Below are 14372 nucleotides of genomic sequence, written 5' to 3' on the forward strand. Positions count from 1 at the left end.
AATTTGAGAACGGTTAAATTGGTTTTCAAAGATTTGAAATTTGAAATTGTGAGGATTGAATTCGTCATAACGACGGGTTTGAAAAACGTTTTTGTTTGAAAATTGATTTCAAATTTTGAAAATTCGAGGGTAGAATTCGTCATTACGAAGGCGTAAATGGGCGCTTTGAGAATGCAATGGCCGGCGAGGGACCGAGGTTTGAAACGGCCATTTTGACGACGTAAAAGGGTATTTTGAAATGGTTTGTGAAAACCAAGGTTTGAAATCGCCATTGCAACGGCATGGAAAGGTGTATTTGAAATGGTTACAAAAACCGGGTTTTAAAATGGCCATTATAACGGCATGAAAAGGTGCCTTTGAAACGGTTGTAGGAAACCAGGTTTGAAAATCATCATTACGACGGCCTAAAAAGGAGTGCTTTTGAAATGGTTGTAGGAAACCGGGTTTGAAAATCATCATTACGATGGCATAAAGAGGTTCATTTGAAATGGTTATAAAAACCGGGTTTTGAAACTGCCATAACGATGGCGTGAAAGGTGTGCGTTTTTGAAATGGTTGTAGAAAACCGAGTTTGAAAACGACGGCATGAAAAGGTTTGTAAAGGTCGGCGAAAGACCGAGGTTTGAAATGGCCATTATAACGGTGCAAAAAGGGTGTTTTGAAAGTTTGAAATGACACAGAAGGACTTATGATTAGGTAGCACATAAGCACTCTCAGTTCATTATATTATGCATAATGCTGACACGGGTTTTGGCTTAAAAGGGTGGTTACACACCAAGCTATCAATCCCCGATTTTCCAAAGGGATACCAATCCAAACAAAATGTGTAAGGAGGGTTCCCTAGCCTCGTGCACAAAGGAAATGAAAGTACTTTGACGAAACAGAAATGTGTAACGTCAACGGTATTCTTGACTCAATCAGGATTCGAAGCGCGGGGATAAGAAAATTCACGCCGAGGGGACGAGCCAATTGGTCGATAAAGGTTAGGTTATGGGCCCGGACAAGGAACACGACTTATGACCGTAATATCAATTAATTCATTTCAACCATGACCTCGTTCGAGTTTCACCTCTAAGGATCACAAAGACACAAGTGTCCTAGTTTTCCCCAACGAAGTCGCCAATCTGTGGACATAGGCCACATGCCGGTCTGTGAGCAAGAGCCACCTACCAGCCTGTAGTCACGGGCCAACTACATGTCAAGCCAATCTGTGGACGTGCAGCGGTCTTTTGAAAGCCATGCTAGGCGGCGTAAAAATGCTTTCGACCGGATCGTTTTAGATCGGTCGGTTTTGTCTCGGTAAAGGTCTCGAAACGATGCAGAGATTTTTGGAGTCGCCACCAAGCAATTATGGGATGCCTGGGAACCGTTCGAATCCACTTTATACCTAAGTCAATCAAGGCAAAAAGCGGTGCTTACCATAGGTACTAAAGATAAGGACTCGTCCCCCTTTTGCATCTTATTGCTAAAATGACTCTCGTACGCCCTGGATAAGGCCATCCACTATCCAAAGGTTCTTATTAAGAGGTGAGGATACGTATTGGAAAGCCCTGTAATCGGACACCCAATCCCGCCCGCGTTAGCGGCCTCTACTGGCCGATCGTGGTTGTTTAAGTGCAAGAATTGATAAAACGGTAAATGCATGAATGCACATCCAAAAGTTTAATCTAACATGTTTATCCAAATATCAAGAAAATGAGGCCGAGTTGGATTTAGATTGATTTGCATGTGAAAACGAGAATTAAACATCCATTTACCAAATTCGGATTATGATGCTTAACACGATCCATTTATTTGAAAAAGCGTGTTTAAAGGATGTTTAAAGGATAAAGTGTAAAATGTAAACTCGTCAATTTGATCCGTCATGTATTCGGGTTAACCGTAATCGGGATCGTCCTAGACAAATGCTGAAAAGGAAGCAGGAGCAGTGCCAGGCAGCCCCATTAGGGCGCGAGCCTATTGGCGAGGGAAATGGCTCTGCCCAGGTTTTTAAAATGTTAAAACAGCCAGCCCCTTAGGGTTCGAGTTAGAAGACGACCCAAGGGGCATCTCCTGGTTGTTAAAAAGGTTGTTTAAAACCGTATTTGTGTTTAAATGCTTTGCAAGTACGATTTGCATGACTCGGAATAATTACTATTATGTTAGTAATATTCGTTGTCGGATTTGCAAGTTTGAAAAGTATAGTTTACAAATAAAAATGTAAAATATGTGTGCCTAAGCATTTTATCACCGTACTCGAATTAAATCGACATGGTATTTATTTTAACCAAGGGTGACATGCAATATGGCAAAGATAAAGATGAAAATAAAATGAAATAAAAGTGAAAGGAAAATGTTTGATCTGAACTAATTATTGTAAGTTCATTTATTTGTAGTTAGTCAAGTTTGTCATCGTACTCGGATTAAACCGACATGGTATAAGGAACCAAGGATGATTATGAATTAAAACTAACATGCTTGCAAATGTAAATAAATGAGAAAAATGGTAAATAAAAGAAAAGAGTGTTAAAATACCTTTTAATAAATTGTAATTAACCAAATAATATCACCGCGTCACGGATAAAACCGTCATTGTATAAGGAACCAAGGGTGATTACGATTTATGGTTAGAAAGTTTGTCATAAAAATGATTTGAAACATTTGAAATGGTAAAAACCGATTGCAAATAAGAAATAAAACGGAGTAAAGACGAACTGAAACACGTTTGAGTCTGACCCGAGAAGCCATAAGAGGAGCGAGTCGCTTTGCATAGCAAAGAGCTTCTGTCTCTGGCCAAAACTCGGTTTTGGCTCATCTAACCTATATTTGTATCATGTTATGCATTGTTCATGTTTATAAAGTTATGAAAACAGTAAAGACATGAAATAAGTGAGTTGTTTACACCCTCAAACTTACGTGTATTGATGTTTGCGAGGTAGACGACTTTAGAGACGGTTTTCACATTGTGACTACTCGCGATCAAAGAAGTTCAAAAGAGTGCCTTAGAAAAAAGAATTTATTTTGAAAATGAGTTGAAAATATGTTGTTGAAAAACATGTTGATTAATGTTGAGTTGGTTGAATGTATCGGTCGAATGCACGGCGACTGTACCAACCAAAATCATGCTCATCTAACCTATATTGATTAATGCATGGCGACGGTACTAAACTCGGTTTTGGCTCATCTAACCTATATTGGTTGAATGTTTTAAACAGAAGTTTAAAACATGTTGATTAATGTTGAGTCTAGATGATGCTAGAAATTGGTATTTCTCAAAAATCATATGTTAAAGTTGTTTTATGAATCGATACTTTTTATGCGACGGGATTCGTCAGTAATTATAAATTTTCAATAAAACCTTGATAATTTTGGAATTTGAAGAAAGTCTATTTTACGAGAACTGTAGATATGAGTCTAAGGGCTCTAACCCCATCGGTCTTGCGTCGTTTGAATTTTTATTGAATTAATTATGAATTTATAGTGAGACTGATTTGTGCTATAAAGACGGATTTTAATTCAATAATTAGGTATGTTAATAATTAGTAAATTATAATTAACTAATAATTGAGTGTGACGTAGTTAGTAATTATAAATATCACTATTATTATTAGGTGACAGATTTGTCGAGGAGCATTACTTATTGGGTTTGTTTTGCTTGCATTAATTGGATTTGCTAATCAGGAAGGATAATCTACTTATTTTAACTATGTTTGATTGAGTTGGCTTGAGCATGTGATATGGTAATTGTTGATGATTTCTGTTGTTGAGATTGATATGTTATTACGAGATGGATTATCGTTATTGGGCTAAGCTATTATTGTGAATTGGTTGAGTATACTTATAATATATATTGTATGATGAGATTTTGATTATGCGGATATTGGACGGCCCGAGGCTAGTTCTGCAGACCATGTCTCTGGTGGATAATATGGTTTAGTTATTAGACTGCCCCAGGCTTGGTCTCTGGTGGATCATGTGAGTGAATGATTGGAAGGCCCCAGGCTTAGTCTCTGGTGGATAACGTGGACTGTTGATGTTGAGATATGATATGTTGACAGTTGCGAGATTGTAAAGTTGCTTTGTTATTATGAAGTATTTTATCCTACTCAACCTTGTGGTTGACAGTGTATTCGTGAACACCTGTGATGAACCGTAACTGGGGAGCAGACTTGGCAGGTACTTGAGACTACTTGGCTAGGAGCTTGGGAGGTGTGTGAGGACATGGACTGGACGACTTAGCTTTAGCTCACTACTTAGTTACTCATCACAACTAGTTGTCTTATAAATTCACTAGTTTTTATTGTATTTATTTTGAGAAGAAAAGAAAAATATGTTTAAGACATTTGAGTTTAATTTATTTAAATTTCCTTGGTTTGATAAACTCTTTATTCAATACCTCGGCCATTGCGAGATGGTAACAGTCTCACTTATCTAAGAAGGCCTAGTTAAGGCTCTTAGATAAATGAGGGTGTTACATAAATCGCCTTGCTACAGCCAAACCTGTTCCATCTTCAGTTATCAGCGACTCATTCATATTCATTGGAGTAGGGGCAGGTTTATAGTTCGCCATGTTGAATTTCTTCAGTAAATCGTTGGCATATTTTCTTTGGGAAACAAATATCCCACCTGCACTTTGAATTACCTCCAAACCAAGAAAATAATGTAGTAAACCCAAATCCGACATTTCAAATTTCCTTAGCATGGACGCCTTCAAATATTCAACAATATGTTCATTAGGCCCCATGTAAATCATATCATCAACATAAAGACATACCACAAGAAAATTGGACTCACCTTGTTTCTTCACATATAAGGTTGGTTCGTTTGGGCTTCTTTCAAATCCACTTTCTAAAATGAACGAGTCAATTTTGTTGTACCATGCTCTTTGAGCTTGCTTCAGGCCGTATAAAGCCTTTTTTAGTCGGTACACCTTGTTTTCTTCACCACTTGTACAATATCCTTCAGGTTGAGCAACATATACTTCTTCCTCTAGCTCACCATTCAAGAAATCTGACTTGACATCAAACTGATACTTGGTGCGATACACCCACTTCAGGCCCATAACATTCTTCCCCTCTAGAAGCTCCACTAATTCCCATGTTTTATTTTTTTTTCAATCAATGAAATTTCTTCAGACATTGCATCTTGCCAAGTCTTACTACCAGAAGCTTTATAATAAGTGACCGGGTCAGAAGTATGTATTGCAAAGTTACAGCTTTGGTAAATATTTTTGAGTGATCAGAAGTGTTTTGGGGGTGTTTCACTTGACATGGATGAGGATGAAGGAGTCGCAGTTGGAAGTGTATTTGTTTTTGTGGGGGTTATTGGACTAGAAATGGGTGAGTTTTGATTGGACCGAAAGCTTGGTGATGTTTAAGGGGATTCTGGTTCTGGGATCTCAGGTTCAGAATCACCATCATCATGTGAAATATGGTGTTCAGCATCAGTATTTTCACTCCAATTCCATGTTTCCGCCTCATTAAACCGTACATCCCTAATAATGATCACTTTGCCATTTAAAGGGTTATATAACTTATATGCTTTAGGGTTATATAACTTATATGCTTTGCACTCGGGGCTATACCCAATAAAGATGCATTTTTCAGATTTGTTGTCAAGTTTTTGACGATAAGCAGTCACCAAAGCATATGCTATACACCCAAATATACGTAAATGACTTACCATAGGCTTTCTTCCCTTCCATGCTTCAAATGGTGTCATATTCATGACGGCTCTAGTAGGTGATATATTCAGCAAATACACTGATGTAGCCACTTCTTATGCCCAAAAACGCCTTGGTAATCCACCACCTGCCATCATGCTTCTAGCCATTTCCACCATAGTTCTATTTTTTCGCTCTCCCACTCCATTTTGTTGCGGGGTATGTGGGGCAGACAGTTCTCTTCTTATACCATAAGCATCACAAAAACTCTTGAGCTCATTTGACTTGAACTCTCCCCCTCTGTCTCACCTTAGCACTTTCAGGTAATACCCACTCTATTGCTCTACAAATGCCTTGAACTTCTTGAAATAGTCAAATGATTCGGATTTCATTTTCAAGAAATAAACCCATCTCATTTGACTATAATCATCCGTGAACATTAAAAAATATTTTCTTCCACCAATAGACTCAACACTCATTGGACCACATAAATCGACATGAACAAGTCCTAAACACTCGGTTGCCCTCCATGCCTTACCATCGGAAAAGAATTTCTGCTATGTTTCCCATAGACACAACCTTCACAAAAACTAAGACTACCAATTTTTGGCAACCCTATCACCATATCCTTATGATGCAATAATCTTAACCTTTTATCATTCAAATGACCATACCTCAAATGCCACAATTTAGCTTCATCATTTTTTGCAATTAAAGCACAATTTTTAACAGAGGACACATCTAAGGTAAACATTTTATTATCAGTCATCGAGATATTGAACAACTTTTGACCAGACTCCTTCTCAAGTATAGTGCAGCAACCATTATCAAACATAACTACATATCCACCTTTCATCAATTGTCCAACACTTAGCAAGTTATGAGCTAAACTAGAAATATATTGCACATCGGTAATGAGTTTGACATTACCCTCTAAAGTTTTAATATCAATTGTACCTTTCCCTTCAACATGAACTTGCTTGTTGTCTCCAAACCGAACTTCAGATTTGAGTGATTCGTCAAGGTCCTTGAACAGCTTTCTTTCTCCGGTCATGTGGTTTGAGCACCCACTTGTGGGAAATAATCTGTATACTCCCTTTAACATGAAGGATTATAACGATATAATAAAGATGATCTATGGTCATAAAATAAAATACATAAGCATAAGTAAAAAGATTTAGAATTAACCTCGGGTCCTTGCAAAATTGGCCTAAGAACAATATCAAAATTGATATTCGCCTATTAGTTGCACCCAAGACGATCTAAGATATACCCTTTGATTATGCAGAAATCAATCTAAAATTTTCTGTAAAATTTTATTGTCTTTGTGTTTTTGTGATGAGAAAGAGGAGGCTAGGTCAGAAAAAGAATTAGGTTAGAAATAATTCTCCACCTTTCTTTTTATATAGACCGAAATCCGAAATCAATTAGGAAAGATTTACATCTCCTAATTTCGGCCAATGTGATCCGAAAATAAGGAATTAAATTTCCTTATTTTTGGTCTTTCCAAAAATATATAAAGTGTGTTAAATTGTCATCTAGTGAAGATCGAACCCATGACCTCTTGGCTTGTGTACCCTCACTATTACCACTATGACACATTCAACTTGTTGATATTAAATACAACTGATTATATTTAATTACGAATTATCAGATTAATTCTTTCAAACTAACCTTATATATATATATATTTAATTAAATATAACTTATTATATTTAATTTACGAATTGACAGTTAATTCGTCTCAACTTAATATTATTTAATTTTCATTAAATAATTATCTCATCAACACATTGACTAACTTTTTAGTCATTTTGGGCATCAATGTAATTATATTTCTATAACCACATTTCTCAAATACGTCCTATAGGTGTGACCTTTAGGGACCAGTTGATCACCGCCATCCGTATGATAATAACGTCAAACTTTCTAGCAAGCCAACCGTTATTAGGTAAACGTTAATCAACGATTAAATATACGAAGTATACCCTTGTGAACACAGCAAGAGATTTACAAATGTTATCACACTAATTTGTGGAGGACACAAGCTCAACAAACTCCCACTTGTCCTCACAAGTGTATGTGCGATAACCGATTCTCATATCCTTTAAAATTTCTCCCACTCAATGTAAAACAATTTGCAAATCCAAATTCACAAAGGTCGTATTTTACAAGCGATCAGTATCAAGAGTGGTTTTCCCGACTAGAGAGTAACTTAAGTGATAAACGAATCAACATTCGAGCATGGCCATGCATTTCGATTCAACTCCTCGAGTGGCCCCGAGAAATAACTATACGATAAGGGATGGATATTTTCCTCAACTCGAATCCTATGAGACGTAAGCACGGTGAAATGACCCAGAAAAAATCTACTTAGCCCGATTCACGGTGAGACCGTGAGAAAGAAACCAAAGTCACCCAAAGACTGCCTTAATCTCAAGAGACAGTTGATATTCAAAAGAATCGACTCTAGGTACACAATAGATGTCCTATCCACGACCTGGCACCGAATGTTATAGAACATTTAGGACTCCATTACGTTGTCACAAATAAAAAGTGTCCTACGAGGTATCGTCATAATCTCGTATCTGTGATCGATTAGTCAACCGTTTAACTTATGGCTCTTTGAACCCACCATCAATCGGCTGCACAATATAATAGCCGGAGTTATCAGCTCACATTGGCGATTACGGACCAAAACAAATATAATGTAATTCAGTTCACTTTATGGCGTTCAATGTTGTCGATAAATCCATCATGAAAAACAAAATATTATATATATAAAACGATGAAGTTATAAATAATATATGAAAAAGGTAATGTATCAAATCCATAATCAAGTACTACAACTTAGGAACATGTTTAATTCCCATGGAATTAACATGCCCTACATGCTTATCATAATTCAATGGTTTGATGAGAGGATCTGCGATGTTATCATCCGTCGCAATCTTGTCAATCACTATCTCTTCTTGCTCCACGTAATCACGGATCAGGTGAGCCTTTCGTAGTACATGTCTAGATTTGTTGCTAGACTTTGGCTCCTTAGCCTGAAAGATGGCACCTCTATTGTCACAATAGATGGTGATCGGGTCATTCGAACTAGGAACTACCGAAAGCCCTTGTAAGAATTGACGCATCCATATTGCTTCCTTTGCTGCCTCCGAAGCGGCATAGTACTCGGATTCACTGGTAGAATCTGCTACAACACTCTGTTTGGAACTCCTTCAGCTGACCGCAGCACCATTAAGAGTGAAGACGAACCCGGACTGAGATTTTGAATCGTCTCGATCCGTTTGGAAGCTAGCATCTGCGTAACCGGTTGCGCATAGCTTAGTATCGCCTCCATAAGTCAATACCCAATCCTTAGTCCTCCGTAGGTACTTGAGGATATTTTTTACTACTATCCAGTGTGTTTCATCTGGAGTCTTTTGGTACCGACTCGTCATACTCAATGCATATGCCACGTCTGGACGTGTGCATATCATGGCATACATGATTGATCCTATTGCAGAAGCATAAGGAACACGACTCATGCGCTCAATACCTTCAGGCGTCGTGGGTGACTGAGACTTGCTCAACTGCATCCCAGTCGTCATAGGAAGGTTCCCCTTCTTGGAGTTGGTCGTGCTGAACCTCTCAAGAACCTTATCAAGATAAGACTCCTGACTAAGTGATAACGTCCGTCGCGATCTATCTCGGTAGATACGGATTCCCAAAATACGCTGTGCCTCACCCAGATCTTTCATCTGGAAATGGTTCTTCAACCATTCTTTAACCGAAGAAAGGAGAGGAATGTCATTCCCAATCAAGAGTATGTCATCGACATACAATATCAAGAATACAATCTTGCTCCCACTCGACTTGATATATAAGCATGGTTCTTCGACCGCTCGAGTGAAACCATACTCTTTTATCACTTGGTCGAAACGATGATTCCAACTCCGAGAAGCTTGCTTAAGTCCATAAATGGAACGCTTAAGCTTGCATACTTTCTTAGGATGTTTAGGATCTATGAAACCTTCGGGTTGCACCATGTACAACTCTTCCTCCAAATAACCGTTTAAGAAGGCGGTTGTCACATCCATTTGCCAAATCTCATAATCATGAAATGCGGCAATCGCTAAGATTATCCAAATGGAACGTAGCATGACTACAGGTGCAAAAATCTCATCATAATGCAATCCTTGCACTTGAGTGAAACCTTTTGCCACAAGTCGTGCCTTATAGATATCTGGTTGCGCGTCTACGTAACGCTTTATTTTGTAAAGTCATTTGCACTGTAGAGGTTTTACCTTATTAGGTAAATCAACTAGATCCCATGCATTATTCTCATACATGGAGTCCATCTCAGATTGCATGGCTTCGAGCCATAGCTTTGAGTCGGAACAGGCCATAGCACCTTTATAGGTTGCGGGTTCATTACTTTCTAGAAGTAAAACATCATTCTCCTCGACCATACCAATGTATCTGTCCGGAGGATGAGAGTCTCTACCCGACCTCCTAGGTTCCTCAGGAATATTAACCGTATCATCAGTTGGAGGTACAGCTTCCTCCATCTGTTCCTCGGTTGTTGGTTCTGGAATATCCGACAGCTCGAAGGTTCTATTACTCATCTTGTTCTCGAGAAATTCTTTCTCTAAGAACGTCGCACTAGCCGCAACAAATACTCGATGTTCGGTTGGCGAATAGAAGTAATGACCAAATGTTCCTTTTGGATAACCTATAAAGTATGTCTTGACCGATCGCGGGCCGAGCTTATCCTCGTGTCTCCACTTGACATAAACCTCGCAGCCCCAAACCCGAATAAAGGACAAGTTAGGTACCGTTCCCTTCCATATTTCATATGGAGTCTTGTCGACAGCTTTAGAAGGACTTCGGTTAAGTATAAGAGCAGCTAACAAAAGAGCATAACCCCATAATGAATCAGGCACTACCGTGTGACTCATCATGGATCAAACCATATCAAGTAAGGTTTGATTTCTCCGTTCGGATACACCATTTAATTGAGGTGTTCCAGGTGGAGTTAACTGTAGAGCGATTCCACAGTCTTTCAGGTGTTGATCAAACTCATTTGAAAGATATTCGCCACCCCGATCTGAACGGAGTGCTTTAATCTTTGTACCCAGTTGGTTCTGTACCCTATTCTGGTATTCCTTGAATTTCTCAAAGGACTCACTTTTATGCTTCATTAAGTAGACATATCCGTATCTACTCAAGTCGTCCGTGAAAGTGATAAAATATCTATAGCCATCTCTAGCGGTAATTGACATAGGTCCACATACGTCCGTATGTATGAGTCCTAATAGGTCACTAGCGTGCATTCCAACACCTTTGAAGGAAATTCGAGTCATCTTGCCAATGAGACATGATTCACACGTGCCATATGCAGAAAATCCGAATGAGGGAATAGTCCCATTATCGACGAGTTTCTTTACGCGTTTCTCATTTATGTGTCCCATTCGACAATGCCATAGATAGGTTTGATCTTTGTCACCAATCTTTAATTTCTTATTATTCATGTGTAATACTTCCGTGGTTTGATCTAAGATATAAATTCCATTCATGGAAACTGCTTTGCCATAAATCATTTCATTAAAAGAGAAAATACAACTATTATCCTTTATTGAAAATGTAAAACCGTCTTTAGCAAGTACGGAAACGGAAATAATGTTCTTAGATAAACTGGGTACATAATAACATTATTTAATGATAACTCAAAACCACTAGGGAGTTGGATTACATATGTTCCCTTCGAGGCGCGACTACTCGTGCTCCATTCCCGACTCGCAGGTCCACATCACCTTTTTCGAGAGGTATGATGTTCTTTAGGCCCTGCAAATGATTACACAGATGAGAACCACAACCAGTATCTAGTACCCAAGTTCCAAAACTTGCATGGTTAATCTCAATCATATGAATATAAGATGAAATACCAACAGAACGACGCGGCTGCTTTGATGTCCTCACGGTAGACGGGACAGTTCCTCCTCCAATGTCCAATCTTGTGACAATGGTGGCACTCTATGTCACCGCCCTTGCTCTTTGTCTTGCCCTGTGAGCCATTAGTCTCACCGGGCGCACTCTTACCGTTTCACGCTTCTTAAACTTTGGCTTACCTACAGCTAGGTCGCCATGAGCCTTGCCCTTACCTTTACTCTTGTTGTGAATCGTGAGAACATCCCGCTTCATGCTCCCACTCAATTTCATATCCTTCTCGGTGCATGCGAGAAGGGAGTGTAGCTCATGAGGACTCTTTTTCAAGTCATTCATGTAGTAGTTCGCCCGAAAAGGCAAAACCATCGTGAAGAGAATGAAGCATTCGGTCAATGACAATGCTCTCACTGATTCTACAATTCGGTGACTCCAGTTTCTCGACATTCTCAATCATGTGAAGAATGTGTGGTCTAACAGGTTGGCCCTTACGGGTTTCGCATCAAAGAAGCGACAGGTATGCTCATATGTGATGATTCTCGGTGCCTTTGAGAACTCATTAGTGAGCGTGGTGAAAATCTTGTTTGCACCTTGGGCAATGAAGCGTCTCTGCAAATTGGTTTCCATTGCAAAGATGAGTACGTTCTTTATCGCACCCGCTTCCATAACGAAATCACTATAAGCGAGTGACTCATTGGCTCCTGCATTTGGGCCTAGGTTGACCGGTATTGGCTCGATTAAATACCGAGCTTACCGTCGGCAATGGCGACATTCCGTAGTGCCGCCTCGCGATCCGCAAAGTTGGACCCATCATTCTTCGATCGCGTGGGTGATTCATTTGGTCCATGAATACTTTTAGCCAGGATGAACGATCTAGTATGGCACTAGGCATTGGGATTGCGTTATTTCCACCATTTGTTGTAATGATATTATTGATAATAAGCGTGTTCTACTCTGCGAAAGAAGAATAAAATAATAAGCATGCATCGTTTTTATTTTAAGTCTAATGAACTAATGTCATAACGCGAAGACTCAAAGACATTTATACAATTGACCTCCCTCAAGAATTATATAAATGACCCCAAGACTCAATTCTCTGTAAATTGATAAGCTAACCTTTCAGCTAATTCTACCGTTAGAATTCTTGGTCGATAAATTTCTGTAAATTCTATCTATAGTCCATCATAATCACGAGAAACTCTTCGGACTATGATGTTGAGGTAAACTAAGTCAACACAACTACTTACCCAACGTATAAGGGGTCATATTAGGCCTACCGACGAAGAAGGGACTCATAGATGTTTGCTCTTATAAAGACTAATCTCAATTTCCGTTTTAGAGGAAGATCCCATCAACTTTTTAATTCATTTTAAGTGAACTATAATCTAGCATGCGAGAATGATTTAAACTAAGGTGATGGCTTAAAGACTGTGACATCTACATGTCCATGAAAACTAACATACAACCTATATGAGTCAATTTTCATGCATTTTAGTAGTAGGTCGTTTGGTTTTAGGTGGAATATGATGAAATTACTAGCATGTGAATGAAAAGCAATAAAATGAAAAACGTAAAAAAAAAACAGTAAAAGTCCTAGTGTGGCCTATCCTATCAAAATGAACAAAATATACAAGTTTGGAATCCATCCTTGGACCCGAGAAGCTTGTCTTGATGTTCCATCTTGATCCATGTAGCGGGAGTGAGCTTGAATCTTCATCTTTAGTCTTCTTTGAAATTACAATAATTAAAATTACATAATTGACCTATTAATTACATTCTAATTTCAAAACCCAAAACTAAAATAAAGGAGATTCGAGATCTCATAATTACATAAAAATTATGTTTCCTTCATTACGAAAACATAATTGACTAAGGCCACACTAAGTATTACAAATTACAACCGATTGCAAAATTAAATACGTAAATAAAATTCATTCATTCGATTCATTCAACATAATTAAAAGCATCAACTAAAAATAAATTAAACATACATAATACGATAAATAAATTATGTTGATTAATTTATCCAAACCACCTATTTAAATTAAATTAAGTGACAATTCCGCAATTTAATCACATTAATTTCATACTTAATCCATATTATACTTGTAATATGAATTCTATCCGTCAAAAATTTTAAACTGCTTTAAAATAACTCGGTATCATTAAATTGTGAACCGATTCACAATAACTAATTGGCCAAAATAAAGAAAAATAAAATCCAATTCTCTAAATTTTACTCGGCCCAAAAAAGCGAAAAGTCCTTTTTTTTGTTTTTTTTATTTGACATGGCTGAAAAATAAAAAAAACAAACCCTTTCCTATTCTAATTCGGTAAATAGGAAAAACAAGAAAAAAAAACTTTCCAAAAAAAATTCTCTATATTTTTTCGGCAAAAGGCAAAAAAAAACTTTCCTAAATTTTTTTTTTCTTTTTCTTTTTCACGGTTTACCAAAAATAAAATTAACAAAAATTTTTTTTTTCTTTTCTTTTCGGTAAACCCTAAAAAAAACAGCCTCCTTTTTTTTTTCCTTTTGCGGCAATTATGCCCTAAAACAAGATTTGATGATCAATTGTTTACCTTTGCTATTAGAACATGATTAGCATATAAAATAATAAACATGATTAATTTATATGCCAAAAACTATATAGCAAAAACAATCTTTTAATCATAAACATGACGATTCCATTTGATTTTAACTTAATCTGCATTAAATCAAAAACTACCAATTCTTCATATGATAATTTTAACTGATTATAAACTATAATATGAAAAATAGAATGGAAAAACTATCATC

The sequence above is a fragment of the Silene latifolia genome, chromosome Y, assembly GCF_048544455.1.
Source record: "Silene latifolia isolate original U9 population chromosome Y, ASM4854445v1, whole genome shotgun sequence".
Lineage (NCBI taxonomy): Eukaryota > Viridiplantae > Streptophyta > Magnoliopsida > Caryophyllales > Caryophyllaceae > Silene > Silene latifolia.